The sequence below is a fragment of the Marmota flaviventris genome, chromosome 1 (assembly GCF_047511675.1).
Source record: "Marmota flaviventris isolate mMarFla1 chromosome 1, mMarFla1.hap1, whole genome shotgun sequence".
Classification (NCBI taxonomy): Eukaryota; Metazoa; Chordata; class Mammalia; order Rodentia; family Sciuridae; genus Marmota; species Marmota flaviventris.
Window position 1 is genome coordinate 45199660 of NC_092498.1, and position 22398 is coordinate 45222057.

The following is a 22398-nucleotide window of genomic DNA, read 5'->3' on the forward strand; positions in this document are numbered from 1 at the left end:
TGGTAGAACCTTTAGGAAGTGGATATAGTTTAAGGAAGTTAGGTCAAGGGATCATGTCCTTGTAGGACCCTGGACCCTCCTTTTCCTCTCACTTTGTTTCCCATACACCATATGGTCCTGGACTGAGAACTCTGAAACTGTGAACCAAATAAACCTTTCCAACTTTTAAGTTGATTACCTCAGATATTCTGTCCCAGTGATGGAAAGCTAAACACTTTCCCTTAAGAACAGTCTTCGAGCTAGGCACAGTGGCACACGCCTCTAATCCCAGTGGTTTGGAGGCTGAGACAGGAGGATCACAAGTTCCAGGCCAGCCTCAGCAACTTAATGAGGTCCCAAACAACTTAATGAGACCCTATCTCAAAATAAAAAATATAAAGGGCTGCATATGTATCTTAGTAAAGTGCTGCTGGTTTACAATCCAAGTATCCCCCTGAAAATAATAGTCTTTTATATTACAAATGATCCAAATATAGTTTTTCACATGATGCCCCCTCAGGGATCCAAATTCTACTTATAGTCTTTTCAAATTTAAAATAAAATTAGTGGTCATTACACACTATGTAAATGTATCAAATCACTATATTATGGCCAGGCCCAGTGGTGCACGCCTGTAAACCCAGCAACTCAGAGGCTGGGGCAGGAGGATAGCGAGTTCAAAGCCAGTCTCAGTAAAAGCAAGGTGCTAAGCAACTCAGTGAAACCCTGTCTCTAAATAAAATACAAAACAGGGCTGGGGTGTGGCTCAATGGTCAAGTGCCCCTGAATTCAGTAAGTGCCCCCCCCAAAAATAGTAACATTGTACCCCTCAAATCTGTAAAATTAACATTTAAAAAATTAAGAACAAAGTAAATAAAAAATATTGACAAAATAACTTTTAGCAAAACTTCAAAAATAAACAAAATTATCTCTATGATATAATTTATAGTTCAAATAATAATCAGGTAAGTCACAACAAATAAATCCCCTATAAGGTATTTTCTAGCCTGAATGACATTATGAAAATATCTGCTAGAAAAAATATCTAAATTTTTTTATGTAAAAAAAATCAAATCACAGGATTCATATTTTGTAAAGTTTGACCAACTATAAAAGACTTCAGCAGATTTTTTAAAAATGCAATTATCTCCTTGTGGTTGAATATCATTAAAATATAGTTCATAGAATCCCAGGAAAGAACATAACTCTATTTTACTCTAAATGGCAGTTCATGGGTAATAAAGTTAATTTCACACCAATGAATAACACTAAATGCGATTTTTTATAATTAGTCTACAACAATCTGCATAAAATGGAACACTAGCAGAAGAAATATATTGAAAGCCATCAACATTTTTCCTAATTGAGGTCATTTTGGAATAGTTACTAGGAAAAAAAAAGATATTCTATGCTACAGCCATTGAAAAACTAAGTTAAAATAAATCAAGCTTAATTCTGTCAAATGTTAAACATGTTATCTAAAAAAATATTATATATGGTTCCTCACCTTAAAGGTGACGGCATTAAACAATTATTACATTTTTAGAACACTGTCAACAAGCCACCAACTAGATGAGCCCAAGTGCTAGGACAAATGGGAAAAAAAAAAAAATTCTAACATTTCTTTTCCTACTACCAAATAATATTAAGAAATAAAATGCACAAAAAGTGCGGTTTCACTGTTAAATTTAAGCTACCTTTCAGAAAATTATCTTAAATTTAAAAGATAACAACATTTATGAGTTAAAAGCATTTGGTGCTTCTAGGTTCTTCAAATTCAATTATGTAATCAATACATATATTGAATAAGTATCACTTGAGAAATGCAATTTCAAAAGCAATTCCATTTTGTACTTCACTTTCCCTTAACATGCATTCAATGTAATTCTCCCCACACTCCTGGAGAAAAACTTGGACAGCCTCATGGTATTTCTAAGCAATTCCATTTAATGAAAGTGCTATAGTAGTCACTTTAAGTCACAGAATAGTCCCATTCTAGTTATTTGAAAATCTGTGGCTGTCTCTCTTCCTCAGCTAGCATCTACTGCAGGCCAACACCCCCCACCTGGCAAAGGAGTACATAGCAAAGCCTTTTCTCCTCTTTCTAAGCTGGCTTCATCTTTTCTGTTGACAGGTGCTGTAGGAGGATAAAGAAAGAGGTGAGGGAAGTAGGAAAGTTCTACATGCCTTTTATTAGTTGGTCTGCTATCTTTGTCAATTGAGTGTGGTAAATATTTAAGGTCTACTCTTTTCTCATGGTGTCCTTGTTGATTTCCTTCAAGGACTTCTCCCTCACCACTGCTGGGACTCTTTCATTCTGTTTTCTCAATGTAGGTCACAGATTTAGTACTGGCTACCTAATCTTCAGTACCCAGAGCAAAATGCAAACCTGGAGGCCCCACACTCCCCAAAACGTAAAATTTCAAGATGACAATAGCCCAGTGTTTAATCACATGCCCCTTGTAATGCCACAGGTTACAAGTCCCTGAAGCCAGCCCTGCAAATGCTCCTCATGAAGCATCTGAGATAAAACTTTTGTTGGCTGAAGTCCTGTGTTCTCTCCTGACTGCCCTGTGTAACAGGACCTGAATCATTCTCATTCCCACTCTTTGATGCTCCTGGCCCAAACTGGTCTATAAGAAACACTCAGAGCTCTATCCAAAAGAAAAGCTGGTCTCCTCAAGATGACTATGGCATCTACCCCTCCTCACTTCCACAGAATGGCTGCTTGTTCAGCTCCACTTTCACTTATCCCCAGGAGACTGCAGGAGAAACATACCAAGTCTTTAGTTTCCTTGAAGCCCTTTTTTTTACTTGAGATGATGGGAGACCTAACTGGATGAGGCAAGACTCATGGCACAATTCTCTACAGGGAAATGTTCTTTGATAAAAAAAAAAAAAACCTTCCTTTTTGGTCTCAACAGCTAGATTCTTTCATGTGCCCTTTCAGTGGAGATAGAAGGTTTAAAAGCCAAAAGTAGATTTTAAGTATTATTTCTGAGATTTTGAAACTTGGTTTTCGCTTCAGTGTTTTTATATTTATCAGGATGGGCTCCTTAATGAAATTACACTTGAATAACCCATTTTTATTACTTTGTGTCTACTCACTCATCCAACATATTAAAGCACTAACTCAAGCCATTCCATAAAATGTAGGTTATTCTTAGAGCAAACTTTTCCTTTTTTGTTTTTTGAACTGGGGTTGCTTAACACAGGGTTGCTTAACCACTGAGCCCCATCCCCAGTCCTTTATAAAATATACTTTATTTAGAGACCAGGTCTCACTGAGTTGCTTAGGGCCTCACCAAGTTGCCGAGTCTAGCTCTGAACTCATGATCCTCTTGCCTCAGCCTCCTGAGTTGCTGGGATTATAGGCATGTGGCACCATGCCTGGCCAGAGTGAACTATTGATGGATGAGTTAACATTAACCTTGGCAAATCTAAAAGGTAAATACTTTAATCATGAACTTATTTCCAGTTTTTTCAAATAGATTTCATGGTCTGGAAATATGTAATATCATTTTTTCACTAATATGAAGTAGTTTTGTGTGCTTTTCTTGTGTTTCATTTTGTTTTAGAATTATAAGCTTTAACTATTCATAATAGCCAAGACAAAGAATCAGATGAGGTGTCATTGACAATGAATGAATTAAGAAAATGTGGTGTGTATCTGTATCACAAACACACACACACACACACACACACACACACAACAGAATATTGGAATTCTGCCGTTTGTGGCAACATGAATAAAACTAGAAGAACTTACGTTAAGTGAAGAAAGCCAGGTACAAAAAGACAAAGCATGTTCCTACTCATGTGTGGAAGCTAAACATGCTGATCTAATAAAAACAGAATAGTGATCACTAGAAACTAAGAAAGGTGAGGAAGAAGGTGTAGAGAGGGAGGTTGGATAACAAATACCAAAATACATTAAATCAGAGGAATGAGCTCTAGTGTTTTCAGATTGACCATAGTTCAGGATTTATTGTATGTCTCAAAATAACCAGAAGAGAGGAATTCAAATGTTTCTAACCCAAAGAAATGATGAGTTTTAGAGGAGTTGATTCAATCATTGCATTGTATATCTGTATCAAATTATCATGCTGTCCCCCATAAATATATACAATGATTATGCGTCAGAAAAGGTTTTTTTAAAATTACTAGCTTTAACTGACAGTCACAGTGTGTCATTTATTACATGTGGGAAATTTTTTTTCCTGCTGAAAATGTTGCATAATTATATGTATACAGGATCATAAACACAGAAATACCAATTAGTTTGCTTCGCAAATATAGACTGACAGTTAACCTTTACAGTGAAGTACAAGATATGCATGTTAGATTCCCTTAAGGGAAGAAATGGTGGCTCTGTATTTTCTGGGCATTTTTTTCTGTATTTTCTGCCAACTCGCTACATGGTTATGTTCCTGATGTCTTTAGTGTTCAAAATGAGAGAAACGAAGCATGCCTCATTTGTTTCCTAAGGCACCCTGAGTTTAGACAACAAATCTGATTTTATTTTTATTTTTTTCAGTTCCCAAAAGTATAGAAACCCCATGTAAAATGAACAAAGACAACACATACTTCACTAAAATTAAAATGCCCCCTGAACTTGTGGAGATGGTTTTCAGAGTTGTTAAGTAGTAAGTTTTTATATGACTATATACTAATTTGTTTATATATGTTATGTATACATATGTATATGTCATATTTTGATATCCCTATCTTATAAGCAGGGTTTCTAGAATTAAGTGCTCTTAAGACTTACAATGCTCTACAATATTCTAGCATCAGACTTATAAAGAAGAAAATAGTTGTTCATCTTGATTCTAGAGTTAAATGTCACAGATTAAATGAGAATATGTCATAAAGAAAAGATGTTATATCAATTCTTAGTGCAGTATTAAGATGGAATACAGCAAATTATCCACTAAACAACTAAGCAATAACATTGAAAAAATACCTTTATACATTTGGCATTAGCATGAAATATATGAAGTCTTTCATTGATTCTTAATTGAGAGAAGTAGAAAATTATTTTTTCCGCAGCCACATATCCTATCCTAAATGGATGAGTTTTCCTAAGTGGAGAAGGAGAACACACAGCAGATCTGATTATATACCCAGGAATTTTTGGCAACTTGGAAATTTCCAAGATCTCATTACCAGAATGGTGGGCAGTGGGAACATACTCAAGTACCTTCTGGGTCCAGGCAGCTAGCTCAGTATGCATGTTTGGCATGCTACAGATCAATGCGGAATGACAGATCTCTGGTGAGCTGGGGATGATATGCTCTAACAAAAGGCATTCAAGTCTTAGAAAATTACAACAGTGCCAGTCAAACAAAATACAACTGGCAGGCCTGGTCTGGCCAGCAGAATGCCCAGTTATAATCTCTGACTTACGGGAAGAGTTGTCACCGCCAGCCTAGGCAGACTGTATATTTCTCTAAACATTCTGTTTTGCAAGTGAGACACTTTTTCTTCCAACTCATCAAAGGGGCATACAATAGGTACATAATACATACAAGTTGAATGGATAAAGGTGGCCTCCAACAGATTTAGGAAAACAGAATATATAGCCCAGACTATCCGGAGGAAGGAGCTCACATCACATTTCCCAGTTGGAGGGAAGTACAGTCTCTTTGCCATGGAACAATCTTTCCAGGAATGTGGGGCAGAAGCTAGACCAAAGTCAGAATCCTATGCGCAGAACTAATTCTAGAGCAAATAGTGGCTGAGAGTCAGTTCACCCATTTCCCAAAACTGAACTGGGGGGTCCCAGGAAGGACTCTGCAATCTAAATTCAAGGACAGGCGATTCAGGAGGATGATCAAGGGTAGCAGTTGGTTTCCCAGGATTCACAATTCTTTGCAGTCCCTGTTCTTTGCACTCCCAATGCGGATTGTATATAGTAGGCACTCTGTATACCACTCTGTCAGAGAAGCCTTTCTAAGATGGAAAATTTCCTGGTCACCACTCTACTTACAGGCCTCAACACTCACCATCAGCACCTCTGCCCCATGCTTTCATCCATTTCATGCTCTTGCTGAGACAGCTTCCCCTCCTCACCCAAAGAAGTCACCATGGAACACCAGCCCTCACTGCCACCTCCTCCTCTGCTGCTCGTCTCAGAAGTTCAGAGTTCAGCTTGATTTAGATTCAGCAAATCATCTATAACTCTAGGCCATTTAAAATTATGTTACCTACTTTCCAATAAACATGTTTATTCCTTTTAACATTCTTGTATGAAAATTTACTTTCCTTAAGCCATCTTACTTTGTAACAAAGTATTTATTTCAAATGTACTTCATTATTTTTTAATAAGGGTAAGTCAACAGCTGGTCCAGGTGGCATGTGCCTGAAGTTGCAGCTTACTCAACAGATTGAGGCCTGAGGGTTGTTTAGCTGAGTGCAAGGGACAGCCTGGGCAACAAAGAGAGACTGTCTTTTAAAATGCAAAGTCAATAAATAACGGCAGATCAAAAATATAGAACACTTGAATATATAAGGAGACCATGTAACAAAAAATAACTTAAAATGTGTATCATGCTGGGTTTGAAGAAGCCTTTCCCTAAAAGAAGAGCTGAATGTGCATTTAATTTCTTGGTTTATGCATCAGAATTACTTGAGAATGAAGTGCATTTCAGGGAAATGAGTCATTATGAAGACACAGGCTGGCTGTAATTATAAAAACAGACTCAAAACTCTCAAGCCTAGTCACAGCGATGAATACAAATAAAATTTCATCAGAATCTGAAGTTGTATAAAATCTTGTTGAGAAAATCACAAGCAAGAAGTGAAAATATGGCCATTATTCCAGGAGGATCTGACACATACCGACTTATTTGGCTTTTATTGCTTGAAACAATCAGCTGAACTGGTTTGGATGTGATTCATAGGTAAAAAAGAATATTGAAAATATTGAATTTTCTATATTCTATGTTGCTACAGTACAGATCCAGAGAAGCCCCTAAAGGCCTATGTGGTTAAAGCTTAGTCTCCAGATTGGCATTATTGGGAAATGGTGGAAACTTTAAGATGTGGGTCTTAGTGGAAGGTTTTAGATCACTGAGGGCGAACATGCCCATAAAGGAGCCTGTGGGGTCCATATCTTTTCTTTTCTCTCTTATGTTCCTAACCATGAGGTAAACTGTTCGCTATGTTGCATACTCCCACAATTATGTGCTACCTGCTCTCACCAGAGGCCTAAAAATAATGGGTCCACCTGATCATGGTCACGAATCTCCAAAAACTATGAGCCAAAATAAACCTTTCTTATTCATAAACTGATTATCTCAGGTATTCTCTTACAGTAAAGGAAAGCTGACTAACATACATATGATCCTCCTAGGAAAAGAAATTAAAACATTCATTACAAATTGTAGTTAAACACTATAAAACACAACGCAAATCAATTTTTTAAAATACTTAGAAACTTTTATTGAGTGCTTATTGTTTAATGTTGTGTGCTTTATGTTCATTTTGCCATGACAAGAAGCCCAGGAAGTGGCCATTACTTTAATTCACATTTTATAGACAAGTATACTAAGACTTAGATTTAATTCCTTGCTCCAGATTGCTTCAATAGGAGCTGGTCTTCAACCAGGACAGTCTTATTAAAGCTTATACTTCTGAGCACTAAAAGGTAATTATGGTTAGAGTATTTTGGAAGACTAGGGAAGGCTTCAGAAACAAGTGCTGTTTGCAACACAATACAAACCATACAAATAAAGTCTTAAAAAACAGACAAGGTTCTCCAGAAGTTAAAGTTTTCTTTTCGCCATATATGCACTGTCAGTGCTATCGATCATGTGCCACCATGGCCTAAGCAGAATTATGCAGTCCTTAAGATTCTAATATCATATACATGTAAAATACTAATCAACAATAAAAACTGTATGAGATATGTTTTTCCCAAATCACTGTTACATTAAAATTTAAACGACCAAACCTAGAACACCTCTAGATCTAACTGCAAGGCAACTGCTAAGGATCCCATCCCCAGCTCTGTCTTCCCCAACACTATTGGCACTATCTTGGGTACTAAGGACATGAGCCCATGGGGGATGGTTAAAATGATGAGTCCAGTCTGACAAGATGGACTTTTGCAGGAACACGTATGGGTCAGTTCACAGAAGCAAGTGTGAGAAACACTTAGTGGTTTCAAACAACAGCATGCTCACCTTGTGAACCACAGAACAGAAACTATGCCCCCCCCGCCCCCGACACCCACAACTCAGCTCTAGCCTTCATTATTCAACAGAAAGCAGATGTCTGAACTAGACAATACCTGGATTCCTGGGCTCACTTTTGGCTGAAGTTTCTAAAGAATGAGCAACAGCACCCAGGTGTGGTGGTGCACGCTTGTAATCCCCACAGCTTGGGAGATTTAGGCAGGAGGATTGAGAATTCAAAGCCAGACTCAGCAACAGCAAGGTGCTAAGCAACTCAGTGTGACCGTCTCTAAATAAAATACAAAAAAAGGGGGGGCTGGGGATGTGCCTCAGTGGCTGAGTGCCCTTGAGTTCAATCCCCAGTACTCAAAAAAAAAAAAAAAAAAAAAAGAATGACTACCAACAAAAGAAACTGAAGACAGGACTGAAGAAAAGAAGAAACTATTTTGTCTTAAAGGTGGTCAAAGCTGCTCCAAAGATATAGTAGGATGCACCAGACTGAAGAAATCTGTCTCCAGCTGTGCTTCAAACACAGGCTGAAAACAGGCAGTAGGAACATACTGCAGGGACTCAAAACTCAGGAATATCTTTGCACCTGAACTGCTTCCTTCCTCTCCATCCTTAAAACATAAATGATTCAAAATTAAAAGGGATGAAAAATACAGAGAGATTTTCCCAAACACTAACATAAAAATTAACCTACCAGTCCTACATCTCGGTCTTAGTGGTAGTGATCTCAAAATTAAATAAAAGGAAACCTACGAGGCTCCTGTAAAAAAGCAGGGGTTGGGGTTGGGGTTGGGGTGGGGTGGGGGTCCTGTTTATAAATAAATGGGAAAGGAAAGCCAGAGATAAGCTGTGATCTGCAGAACTCATTCTCACTCTAGGAGGGGTGAACAGCCCAGGAGGAGTTCACGGGTTCACCTTCACTGTCACCTATCCCCCTGCCCCCACAGGGGTTGGATAAGTCCAGAGAATAGAATAGCAATACAAAAATCACCGTCTTCCCGAAAATGATAGTCAATGCCCTTCAGTGGTCAGAATGCTTTAGAAATTCACTAGCCAGGAATGAAAAATAACTTCTGGAGTTAAATGCTAACAGAATCTGAAGAGTTCACTTCAGTGACGACATCTCAGACACTGCTCACTTTGTGAAGACATACATGGGCCACAGGAGTGAAAGGCAGTATGGTGGTATCACATGATCTGCAGCACGGGACTGTGGTCAGAGAAGAGGTGTGTTTCCCTCTTTTCTATACCTTTCATCTTTATCTTCCAACCTGTTGGCCACCTATACTGCCCCACCTGCTCATGGTATCATAGTCTGGATGTACAGAAACTGTCATGCCAGAAATATACATAATGTATATTCTGTATGATATAACAAGACTGGCTTAGATTTATTTCGTTCCTGAGGCTAAAATCTGGAAAGTATACTTCAGAAAACCATGAATTTTCTTTCAGAAATAGAAAGCATTCTAACAGAACCCATGCAACAGCTTGATTTTGCAGAAGCCAGAGACAGAAGTAACTTCATGCTTCTGTGAAATCCCCCAATTCTTCATTTTTACCTCTTATGTTGCCTTACACACATTCCCCAGTACTCATCTTATCTATAGGAAATAAGATTACCTTATTCCCTAACTAGGTTGAGAATGACACACAAATACTGCACTGTTCTTCTCTATGGCCAAGAGTAGATATTATTAGATGATCAGCACACTTTAAGGTGAACCTAGAAACAGTCCCAAAGTTCATTTTAATGCATCGCTCCAGGCAGCACTACCTATCAACCAGAACTAGGAGAAGGATGAACCAACCCACCTTCAGTGCCCTGCTACAATTGGCTATTGCTCTATTTCTTTTTCACCTTTGTAACTCAAAAGAGTTTCTAGCAGAATACCCAAGACATACCAGTTACTGTTTACGGCTGATAGTAATAGTGTCCATAACTGTGATTAATCACTCACTATGACTGTTAATGATACATGACTGTTTCACATTGAAGAACGAAACAATTTCAAATAGCATGAGAAGTACTATTATTCAACCTTAATAAACTAAATCTGCTTATTCTAATTTATAAACATGCTTGAAATATTTTGTTTTTATTTCACATAATACATGTTCACTGAACTTTGGAAAATACAGATGAAAGGAAAAAGAAATAATTATAATCCAATCATCAAAAGGTAGTCATAATTATATTTGCTATCACAAATATTAGATTATTTCTTCTCTTGATTTTGTCAATTTGTCTCTGTTATGAGCCAAATATTTGTCCTTTGCAATGAACTGTCCTTTTGTCATTATTAACTGTATTATCTTTGTGATACTGGGTTTGTCTTTGAATCTTTTGTTTCTTTATATTTCTATTCATAATTACCAACGTAAATGTTTAAACTTGTATTATTAAATGCTATAAATAAGGAGGACAGATTGCAGAATCACATCAGTTGTATATGGGGTAAAAATGGGAGTTCATAACCTACTTGAATCAAAGTGTGAAATATGATATATCAAGAACTATGTAATGTTTTGAACAACCTACAATAAAATTAAAAAAAAAATAAGTAGGACAAACCTCCCTAAAAATATTAATGTCTAAAATTTTCTTTGCTATACTACCAGCTAATTCTAGATGAAATTTAAATGTATTCTTATCAACTTCTGAAAACAAGCAGCTATAATTTAATTGGAATTACACACAGGTTAGAAATACATTTGAAAGAACAGGACTTTTCCATAAGTCTTGTTATTGGAAAAATCTTTTGCCTCATTTATCAAAGTTTGCCTTTTGTATCTTACAAAAGTTTTACATTCTCAAATCAATATACAAAAATTAAAATAAGCATTTATATATCTTTGGAAATATCCTCACTTTCCTACTTTTCAGTTACCTAAATTGATAAAATTGCTAAAGCAGTAAGACTCAATCTTGGCAGCTCATCAAAATGGCCCATGAGATTCTATAAACATTCAGAGCTGGTCTAACACTCAAATAGTTGGTCTATGATGGTTCTAAGCATTTTCAAACCCCATCAAAAATAAGAACTACTGCTATTCATGAAATCAAATGTATTCAACATGCCCATGGATAGGAAAGAACTCATAATCATCTAATACCAAGAGAAGCATGCACAGATATGGCACTCTATGGACAGGAAAATAGCTCCACTGTAAGTCAATTGCTATACTCTAAAGAAAATAATTAGAGAAAAGAGATATTGCTATGCCACTCATTCACTTTATAAACTTTGCTTATTAATGGATGTGTTTTTTGGCTTTTGGGGTAAATTTAAAAATAAGCATTTACGCATTGTATTTAGCCTTAAAATAACAAATGAACGGAAGTCACTCATTTTCTGAAGTTCTAAATCACAGTCTTCCTGTTATGTTTCCTATAGTCTCTAAATACTAAGTAAATTGGCACAACTTTTCCAAAAAATTCCATCATAAAACTTAAGTTTGTGACATTTAATGAACTAGCAAAATAGCTCCTGTATAGAAATGGCTTAGAACATCTGTAAGAAAATAGATGTTTAATAATTAAAAGGAGAGTTAAAATTTTGATTGACCATTGATTTCAAAATAAGGGTTCTGGACTATAGTTTTAAATTGGATAAAGAAGCAACTGACATTGAATATCCTTTGTGCTTGCTGGGCCAAATTACTGCTCTGAAATTTTCCAAAGTGAATTCGCCCACACTTGCATGTTGTTCACATCATTTGACTCCATCTATTTGGTTTTATTTATTTATTTATTTTGACCATGTTTTATCATCTAGGACATTTTGACTCATAACCAAAAAAAAAAAAAAGGAAAAACAAATATTAAACATCTTGCTAAAATGAACATTACTGTAAGCAGCTATCCAAACAAACAAGCAAATTAAACCCTCAAGAGAATGCAATACAGCATCCTTGAGGTATTTCAGTATTTCAGGAATAAGGAGCTTGCCAGTATAATTCCAGAATGCCTAATTTTTTTGAGACTTAAAAAAAAAATGTGGAAACAGGGGTGGGTGTGGAAACAGTGGTGGGTGTGGAAACAATGTTAACATAAGCATCCCCACATGAAAAATAAAGAAAGTAAAAAACAGAAATAAGGCTGTATCTTGTCTACTGAGGATAATATCACAGATCATTTCTATGGGCAGAGGTTGTGATTAAAAATTTAAAATATGGTCCTTTTTATAGCCCCAAGGAACATAAGTTGGCTTGGTTAAATACAGATTCCCTAGTACATAAAGATAGAATGGCAGAGAAGTTTTGCTTTTGCTGCTGCATCCCATTCCCAAGTCCCCACAAGACCAGCCCTGGTCACTGAGGAATAGCTCACCAATTGCAAGAACTGCTGAGCATCTGGGAAAATAAACAGAAGGCTCTTAACAGTCTCACCATCTACCAGCTGAAGATGACTCACCCCATATCAAAAACAATCAAGGGAAAAGGAATGCCAACAGTTTGAATGCAGTCTTTATTCACACCCTGCCAGTGATTTTACCACCATTAATTGTTCCCCAGTCCTGAGAGAATGTATTCCTCCTATTACATTCCTCCTGCTACTCCCCACAGCAAACCAGAAAACCTCAGAGGATGTCAGAAAAGGATCCCTGCAAAGATCATGGGGCAACTTTTTGAGGGGAACATCACCATGAACATGCAAATAAAGTAAATGTGCATCCCTCAGATAGATGTCAAATATGCAAGCCATGGGTAAGACACTCCTTGCTAACTTTAAGTCAGAGGTGCAGGGACTTGGGCAAAAAGGGAGGAGAGAAGCTGATCTTGTTCAAGGAAGAGACAGATCTCAGCAGGACAAATGTCATATGCAGGAACTGGGATGAATCCTTTTCAGATCATGCAACGCTGTCTTCCTTCATTGTAAGTGACACAATAACAGCTATGAGAAATGCTTTACAAACCATCAAGTACAGCATATAGATTAGTTACTATTATTCATGTTGACTTGAACAAGTTCCTTGTCACTGGCCTGTTTGAGTTGGCTTCTGTATTTCTATTTCTGCTAGACATTTTATTTTATGTTACATCATTTATTCAGTGAGAATTCATCAAACAATATCTGTGTACATATCTGTTTTCTCCAGGAACCAGCTTCCCTTGCCTTCTTTATTATGCTGGACATCCATGGGCTGAATGGTAAGGGAGTGGTGTACCTTAAACCATCTCTAATAAGGAATAAATGAGAAGGTACTGTAAACATGTGCTGCCCATGATGAAACAGTTGCTCCAGAGAAGTTCTGACCAAACAAATGGGAATCATTTCCAGAGTCTCACACATGTTTATGAGTGGCTGTGATCAATTTCTGAACAGAGTAAACCTGAACTTTATTTTTAAAATCTATTCTTGTACGAATCCATTTTCCCTTTTCTAAGCTATGCTTCCCACTTTCTTCCTGAAAGTGGGGTTCGAGCCTATAAGTCTTGGTGGCCTCAGAGTTGATGACGCTGTTCTTCTGTGTAGGCAGCACATGACACGGCTTGCTGGAATTTGCTGCAGGAAAGAGATCAGGACCTGACCATTCCCACCCCCTCTAATGTGAAGCAGCCATCAAAGGCATCTGTCTCTGTCTTTTATATCCTCAGTCTTTCATTAATATTCCTGGGCAACACAGGATTATAAGCATGACCAAGTTAAGTCAAAATGACACTGAGGTCCTCAGAGTCTGCCTAAAACATGTCAGTTCTTAAAACTCGTCAGTCACATGGAAGTTAGTTTAAGTAGGACTCAGTCTAAGGTCACCATCTCTCGGCCAGAGTAGACAGCAATACCAGCTCAGATTGAAGGCTCTGTGGTCTTTTCTTTGCATAAAGAAGATGATCTTCCCAGGACACCACAGGACTAGGAAAGGAAGCATCGCTACAAGCTCTCATCTTCTTCCTGGTAGTCACTGCCTCTTCATCTGACTAGTCAGTGGGAAATTATATGGCTGTAATTTCAGCTACTCTGTGCTACAGTGAATGCACCAAACAGGAATCACATCCAAGGTCACAAGAGCACCATGCTCAAACTGATTGATCCAAAGGCACATCAGAATTTGCAAGAGGACCTGTCAGAACACATATGAGGCATTCTGATAACTGAGCTGACTCAGTACAGCCATGCATTTAGAAGATCCCTCTAAAATAATACCATGCTTGCCAGTGAATGCACAGGCTGTTTTGCCTGTGTAGACTATTTTTAAATATTGGTGCCAGGCACATGGATATTTGCAGCTATGTTTGAGAAGTAATGGATAACATGTACTTGAGAATTAAACCTGGCACCCATAGAAATAATTTTTACAGTAGCAATAGAATAATCCAGGAAAAAATGACCAAAAAAATCAATTCATGCAAGGAAAAATCTTTTTTCTTTTTTGGTACTGGGGACTGAACTCAGGGGCACTTGACCACTGAGCCACATCTCCAGCCCTATTTTGTATTTTATTTAGAAACAGGGTCTGAGTTGCTTAGCACCTTGCTTTTGCTGAGGCCAGCTTTGAACTAACAATCTTCTTGCCTCAGCATCCTGAGCCGCTGGAATTACAGGCATGCACCACTGCGCCCAGCTAAGGAAAAATCTTAATAGCTCATTTCTAAGACAATTATTCGAAACTGATTTGGTATTAGCAATAGTCTTAATTTATTTCTCTTTTTTAAATGTTAAAATAACCCTAATGACCACAGGATTTTTAACCAGGCACAAGCACTTCTATAGAATACACAACAGGTAATCAATTTCTCTTTAAGTCAAGGAGGATAATAATCGAATAAATGCACCCATTAAGCTGATCTGTGTTACAGTGGTTTTGCTATCAGTCTGGTGAGCCAATCACAAGAGATCTTCTAAGGTTAAGAAATTTATCAGCACTATGATACATTAAGAATCTATCCCAGAATCAATAAACTTGTTAGCCCATGTCTGAGTGAACAAGGAGAGACACATTGGAACATTACAATGCACCTCCCCTCACTCTGAATGTTAAAGTCTCTAATCATTTAGAAGTGCAAGTGAAGAATTAGAAAGCCAAATAAGGTCCCTAAGAGGTCACTGTTCTCACAGCAGATACCTTATCTGGAGGGAGAAGGTACCCAGGACTGCATCAGAGTCACTGAACAGCTGATGGCTTTGCTGCAGTGTCTGACTGCTCTCCCTTCCTTATGAATGCCTCCTCTGTGGAGTGAGCTCCCTTCTTCCCCTTCTACTTGTTCCCAGAAGCTGCCTGCTCCTCCCAGAAGATAAACACCTCTCTGTCTGAATTCAATGAAAAAGTAATGATTGTTTTTCTTTCACAAGGTCATAGCAGGAATTTATATTTGAACTACCCTTTGGGGATGAACAGCCTACTGGTCAAAAGATCTCATTGGATAAAAACATTGTTTTTCTACATATACTTTTTTTTAGGTACATGAAAGGAGTAAGAAAGCTCATAATTCTTCCTGTGGATGAAATATGTATTAGCGATTATAACAACACTTAGGTGAAACATAGAAATAGTTTATCTAAGACTTAAGTTTTCCTATTCACTGAGAAGAATGTCATTATCCAGAAGGCCCAAATCATGTAGATAAGGAAAAGAACCAGAGCCCTCAATACCTTAATATTATCGTCTCCAACAGCCTGCACTGGAGGATACCCCCCCCCCCAAATTCTTGTGTGCATGCGTTTAATCATAACTACTCTTCATTCCCCCTAGTTTATCTTCTACTCTCCATCAACTTTCCTATACAATCCATTGCAGACCTTGTTATGGTTTTCATATGGAAACCAGAGTGTCACTGAGATGTCAGCTTCCAAAAGCCCTCCTCTCTAATCCAGGGCTAATCAATCAAGGTATATAATTACTGCATCTTAAATATTGGTTGTATATCTCCCTTCCTCTCTATCTCAGTGACCAAAGAGTTACTCTAGTCCTTTTCATCTTTCACAATAGTCCTGTTTGGTCTCCACATCTCCAGATCTGATGTCCCTGCAACCAACTTTCCTTTCTTGTGGATAAGAGAGCTTGCGCCACCGTGCAGATCTGAGACTGCATTTCTCACTTTGTTGAGAACTCTTCAAGACTTGATAATCAAGCCCAAGCATTTTTCAAGGCCTTCTATGATGTGAATTGTATGATGTATATTATTCTCTACTCTCATTTCTTACGTACTACCACTTACCTCCTCTTCACCTCCTGAGCTTTGTATCAACTATATTTTCTTATTTCTGTATTCTTTGTGTTTTTCCATATGAGGCCTCACTGATGAGGAAGAGACTGCCCCTCCCAGACTATTCAGTTCTTTGAGATAGCAAGTGACGTCCCATCAATAAGAGGGAAAATAGCTTATACTGCTCCATCCTCAAGTGGAACTCTAAGCCTGAGCAGGCCAGCTGCCACATGTGAATGGATACTCTGAATACCTAGCCTCCTGCCTGGGACAGTGCAAAAGTGCATTTAAGTGTTTGTAGGAATGATCCTCTCTCTGCACTCTAAAGACAGCATGGTGAGTTATCATCATCATCTTGTCCACATAAAAGGTATGCACAGAAATTCATATGTTCATCTTGCTTAAAGCTAATAAGGATTGCAATGTATTCCACTGTTGCCGTGTATTTAATAAGTAAATAAATAAATAAACAAACAAAATAAATAAAAGGTGAGGGGTGTAACTGAACATCTGGAAAGACACTGGATATCATAGGGATGCACAGCCACATAACTCAGTCCAGGATGGGGGCTCTGGGTTCCAATTGGCTGGATTTGAATTGTGGCTCTAAAATTTCCTGGCTGTGCTCTGTGCTAAATGGCTAACCACTCCAAACCTTAGTTTCTTATGTGCCAAACACAGATAATAATGCCTAAATTACAGGATTGCTGTAAGGCATAGAGAGATAATCAATGATCAGTGCAGATCATGTTACAATGTATTCTGTCATTCTCAAGAAGACAGGATAATTGATACACAACCTAAAAAGTGCCCAGACAGCTAGGTGTGGGTTAGAAGAGGCTTGGCTAACAAGGCTAATTCTCCACATTTTCATGCTGCCTTCAAGATCAAGCATAAGTCATGCTCTTTTATTAGCAAACTAAGAACTGCTGTTAACTTTGTATTATTTCATGCTCTCCCCCCACACCAGGTTCTCTTCATAAAGGTGATTGACAGTGATCTTTAAGAATATGGACTGAGAGGGTTAATAAATATGCACTCTTGTGCAAAATGACCTCACAAGGTCAGGTGTTTTTGTTGTTGTTTGTTTTTTTGCCTCGGTAGAGTTAACTGGAAGAAATCGTGGGTTGAGAAACGGAGACAGTAAGATTGAATTCTAATTGACATATAATCTCTGGGTCTGGCCATACCTAAAAGTTAGATTTAGTCCTAAAAAATGTCAGTTACATGAGCCAATATGTTACTTGGGAGTTATTTGGTTTCTGTCACAATCAAAAAAAAAATTCCCTAAAAATAAGGCACTGAATTCCACCCTATTATAACAACATTACCACCAACAACAACCAAATGTTCACTTGATAATATCTGCCAGCCTAATAATAAACTACAATTGCTCTTCTCACCAACTCTTACTGGCAGCATCTTTTCCAAATTTTTCTGATTTCCCTTCCCCCTCTCTCAGTACATCCTGGCTCCTTTTTTGCTCTTATACTCTTCCTGTCGTTTGTCCTAACCAGTTCCCTCAATGAAAGAAATATCAAGGACCTATTTAAAAAGTATGAGCTAGATGCCTCTGAAAAGTGACATCCACCTTGCGGCCCCCAGACAATCTCCCTCATCATCTGGCCTCCATCTGCCTTCTCAGCCTCATCTCCTACTCCCTATCCCACACACTAACTGAGCCAACCCACAGAGATCTGAAAATTAATACATCATTGCTTTAAACCACAAGATTTTGGTACAGTTTGATAAGCAGCCATGGCATCTGAAACATTAGCCTCAGGGAGGTAGAGTCCACATCGGCATTATCTAACAAGATGCTTGGCAGCACTGCATAATAATAGGGCTTTTACAAAGCTCTCCCCCAAAGCAGCAGAGCCCATCACTGATGTCAGCAACCATCAGGGTAATGTGAGAGATAAACAAACAAACAAACCTCTAGACTTTGAGCCTAAAGATCAGAATTCTGCCACCAGGACCAGCAGAGAGTTAAGCTGCTGAGCTGCAGCTTCCCAAACAGGACAGTGGGCCTATTAGTAACAAATGCCAGCACAAAACATGAGCAAAGGCGCTGATATTAATATTACGACCATTGAAGAGTCTAGTGTGCCTATCTGGCACCTGTTTGGGAAGGTAACTTAGAAAGACCACAGGCAATTCTTCCCTTTAGAGTCACACACACACTTTTAAAATTCATTACTATATAGTTCTACTTCCTGCTCTGGTCTTAACCCGCTGTGAGACTCTGATCACACTGCTTATCTCCCTATGCCTCAGCTTTGCCATCTACAGTGCAACTGGGTGCCACAGAGTCAAATATGTTTACTTCTATACAATCTCCCTAAAATGATTTTTACAACAGTTTTGTCTGTCAGATTTCCTTCTCTAATAACAATATTAATAGTAAACTGCCAAATAATCAAATCTGATTAACATAAATTTGTAAAGCTATGACTTAATTCTTCCAACTCTTATTTACAGGAGGTGCACATGCATATGTTCTCATGAGTGTATACACATACAAACATTACCACATGCATACATATACACTCCCCCTCCCCCTCAGACAATCCATAAATATTTAGGGCATATTTTAATGGCTTTTGAAGGCTGCAAAAGCAAAACCATAACTAAGCATCCAGCATTACTGAACCTATAGGCTTTTGAAAACTTTCTAGTTCCAGAAACAACCTATAAGGGGAAAAATTTATATATCTTTTGTGGAAGAGTAGAACCTTTAGCCACAAACAATCTTTGGTCAAAAAGAGTCAAAGAATAGTTCTGATCCTGTCAGCATCCCCAGCATCAAGTCAGGAACAGGCTCATGACACGATTTAACAAAAGCCCTTTCCCTGTCTCTCCAATACCTTCCCCATAACTGTATACTATGACTACACAGAAGGGCACACTAGCAGCTCATGTAGTTCACTGATTGGGGCTAAAGAGGATGGTTCTTATCTCTTTAATAGAGTCTGGGACTCTCCTGCAGGTTTTTATTACCAGTTATGTCCTCTAGTAGAAATCTGAATGCTAAGGACAAACCCCAAGTAATCAAGAAACACTACCCATGTCCTCAATGAGGGAATCACACACCCCTGCTTTGAGACTGGGACACAGCTGAATGTGAGCAATGTGTATTTCAAAAGTCAAAATTTCCAGACAAGTGCTTCTCCAACTTTTTAATTTCAGGACCCTTTACATTCATAAAAGTTATTAAAGGCATAAAGAACTTTTCTTTCCAAGAGTTACAGCTATTTCTAATTACCTTTTTAAAAATTAAAATTGAAAAAAAATTTAACTCACTAATTTATTTTAAAACAATAATAAATTGATTACATGTTAACATAAACAATGTATTATTTTAAAAATTGCTATATTATCCAAACCTAAAAAAGTTCATTGAGAAGAAAGTCATTGTTGTGTACTCCTGCATATTTCTTTAGCTTCTGGCTTCATAAAAGATAGCAATATTCTCTTGTCTGCTTTTTCTTATACTATGTGTTGTGAAATCATACACCTTTGTCACCATTGGAAAGCTCCAATGCATCCTCAGGAGAAAATGAGAGTGAAAACAGAAAAATCTACTATTATTTAAAAAAATATTTTGACTTCATGAACTACTTAGAAGGGTCCTGGGGACCCTGAGCCATACCTTTAGAGTTGCTGGTCTAAACTCTGCTCCTTATTGTCTTTATTTCCCTTCCATCTCCTTTCTTTCTTTCATTATTCTTTCTGGAACATTTCAACCTTGAATCAGGTTTGCTACAGAGAATGAAGAGTCCTCTATCTATATTTATTCCAGAAATATCATGAGAGAAAAGCACCCTCCAAACATCAAATGTCAATGTGGCGCCTCAGGACCCCAAAAACCTTTGCCCCATACCTATCTACAGATAAAATTGGGCTTGATATAAAGTTATGGTTTTCAGATTGAACCCCTACTCCCCACCAGGAATTATATTCATGAGAATTCAGGAAAAAGAAAAGGTTTGATGAATATGACCACTTTTCTGTTCATGGTGGCTGAAACATGACGAGGTATTAAAAGAAGAGAAAGTCAAGGAGGAGGAGGAGGAAGAAGAGGAGGAAGGGGAGGCTACAGAATAGGGACAATCCGAAGTAGTTGGCATTAGAATCCACATTGGGTACCAATCAGTATGATGCAACTACAGGGGTACTGGAACTGAGAGACAAAATAAAGAGCAGCTGCCCTGGCCCTGGTGATAGCAAGCAGGAGACCTCAGGGGAAGGAGTCACCTGGGTAGGACCACAGTTTCTCAGAAGCTCTTCTAGGCTTCCTGGTACCACATTAACCACTAACTACGGTCTATATACTATGGGAAGAAGTGGGAGAAAGGAGAAGTGAGAGAGAAGGGAAGAGGAAAGAAGGAAGAGAGAGGAGGAAGAGGATAAGGGGGTGAAGGAGAAGTGGGTGATAACAAAGTAAAGTATTCCTGGCTTCACAGAAATATATATTCAAGCACACAACAGTACTAAGTGTCCTGGCCAGGAGTTCTACCATCTACAGACAAAGAAAATAGATGTAGGAAAAATGTATTCACCTAAAATTAGGAGGAAAAAAGAATATTTCTGTGTAATGAGGAAAAGGTAAAAATTATAAGTTTATATGATACTACCAGTCTAGTGCTCTTGACATAAAGATTCACCTATATTTAACAGGGCAATGTGGAATCATTCTAACTCCATTTATTCAATAAGAACCCAGTACAATAGAGTAGTGAACAAAACAAAATCCCTCATAGAGCTTACACTCTAATGGAAAAATGAAAACAAACACTAAGTGAAAATACATCAGATGGTGATGTGTGCAATGGAGCTCAACCTGAAGCCATAAAGGAGGCTGAGGAGTGCATGTGGTGTGGACAGAAACAGTGATTTTAAATCAGAGGGTCAGCAAACATCTCCCTAAGTGGAAATCTCAGCAGACAGCTAAACAGATGGGGAAGCAGTTCCAGGTCCAGGGCCCCAGATAGAAGTTCTCCAGTCACAGAAAACACACATAAAACCCCAGTCTAGGCAGGGCAAAGGTCAACAGGGCTTCAGAGAATAAGGGGAAGGTAATAGTGGGTGTTCCAACAACATCAGGAGTATAGATCATGCAACTTCAAGGCCATTGGGAGGCCTTTGCCTTTTACTCTGAGAAAAATGACCACCCAAGGCAGCTGTGAGCTGTAGGGTGACAAGATATGACCTGTTTTACCAGAATCACTGTGGTTACTATGGAAATAGACTATAATGGGGTAATTGCACAGCCAGCAGACCCATTAGAAGGCTATTAAAACAAGATGGATGGAGGAGTTGGGGTAAGAAGGAAGATGATCCCCAAGATGTCAACATCCTAATCCCTGGAATCTGTGAATATGTTACCTTGTGGATGTGATGGTGCACACCTGTAATCCCAGTTACTCTGAAAACTAAGGAAGAAGGATTGCAAGTTTGATGCCAGTTTGGGCACTTTAGCCAAGGCAATACACTGTCTCAAGATAAAATGGAAAGGGCTGGGGGTATAGCTCAGAGGTAGAGCACTTGCTTAGCATAAGGGAGTCCCTGTGTTCCATCCTTAGAACCAAAAACAAACAACAACAAAAACCCGGAAACCAAGCAGATTAACCAAACAAGGCAGAAGGGCTGTGCACATATAGTCAAGTTAAGGATCTTGAGATGGGAAGATTATCTCAGATTATTCTGGATGGGATAGATCTAATTCCAAGGGTTCTTGTAAGAGGAAGCTTTCAAGTCAGAGGAAAGAGATGTGACATGGAAGCTGAGGTCAGAGAGAAACAGAGTTTGGAACACACTACCCTGCTGACTTTGAAGATGAAAGGAGGGACTACTGGTCAAGGAATGCAGGCAGCCTCCACCTAAAACAAGGAAGTGGATTCTTCTATAGAACCAGAAGAAATGTAACCCTGACACCTCATTTTAGACTTCTGAGCTTCAGGAGATAATTTTTGTAGCTTTCAAACAGAAAATCTGTGATCATTTCTCAAAGCAGCAAAGGGACACTAGGGCTGTATCAGGGGAGAATATGAGAAGCACAATTTAGGGGTGGGACAGGGGA

At 38.3% G+C, this 22398-nt stretch overlaps 1 protein-coding gene across 1 annotated transcript in view; it reads right to left on the reverse strand.

Moving 5' to 3' along the window:
• The window catches only part of Cttnbp2 (cortactin binding protein 2), a 144101-nt gene that overhangs the window by 92432 nt on the left and 29271 nt on the right, over positions 1–22398 (reverse strand). The gene's annotated exons all lie outside the window — the stretch shown is intronic.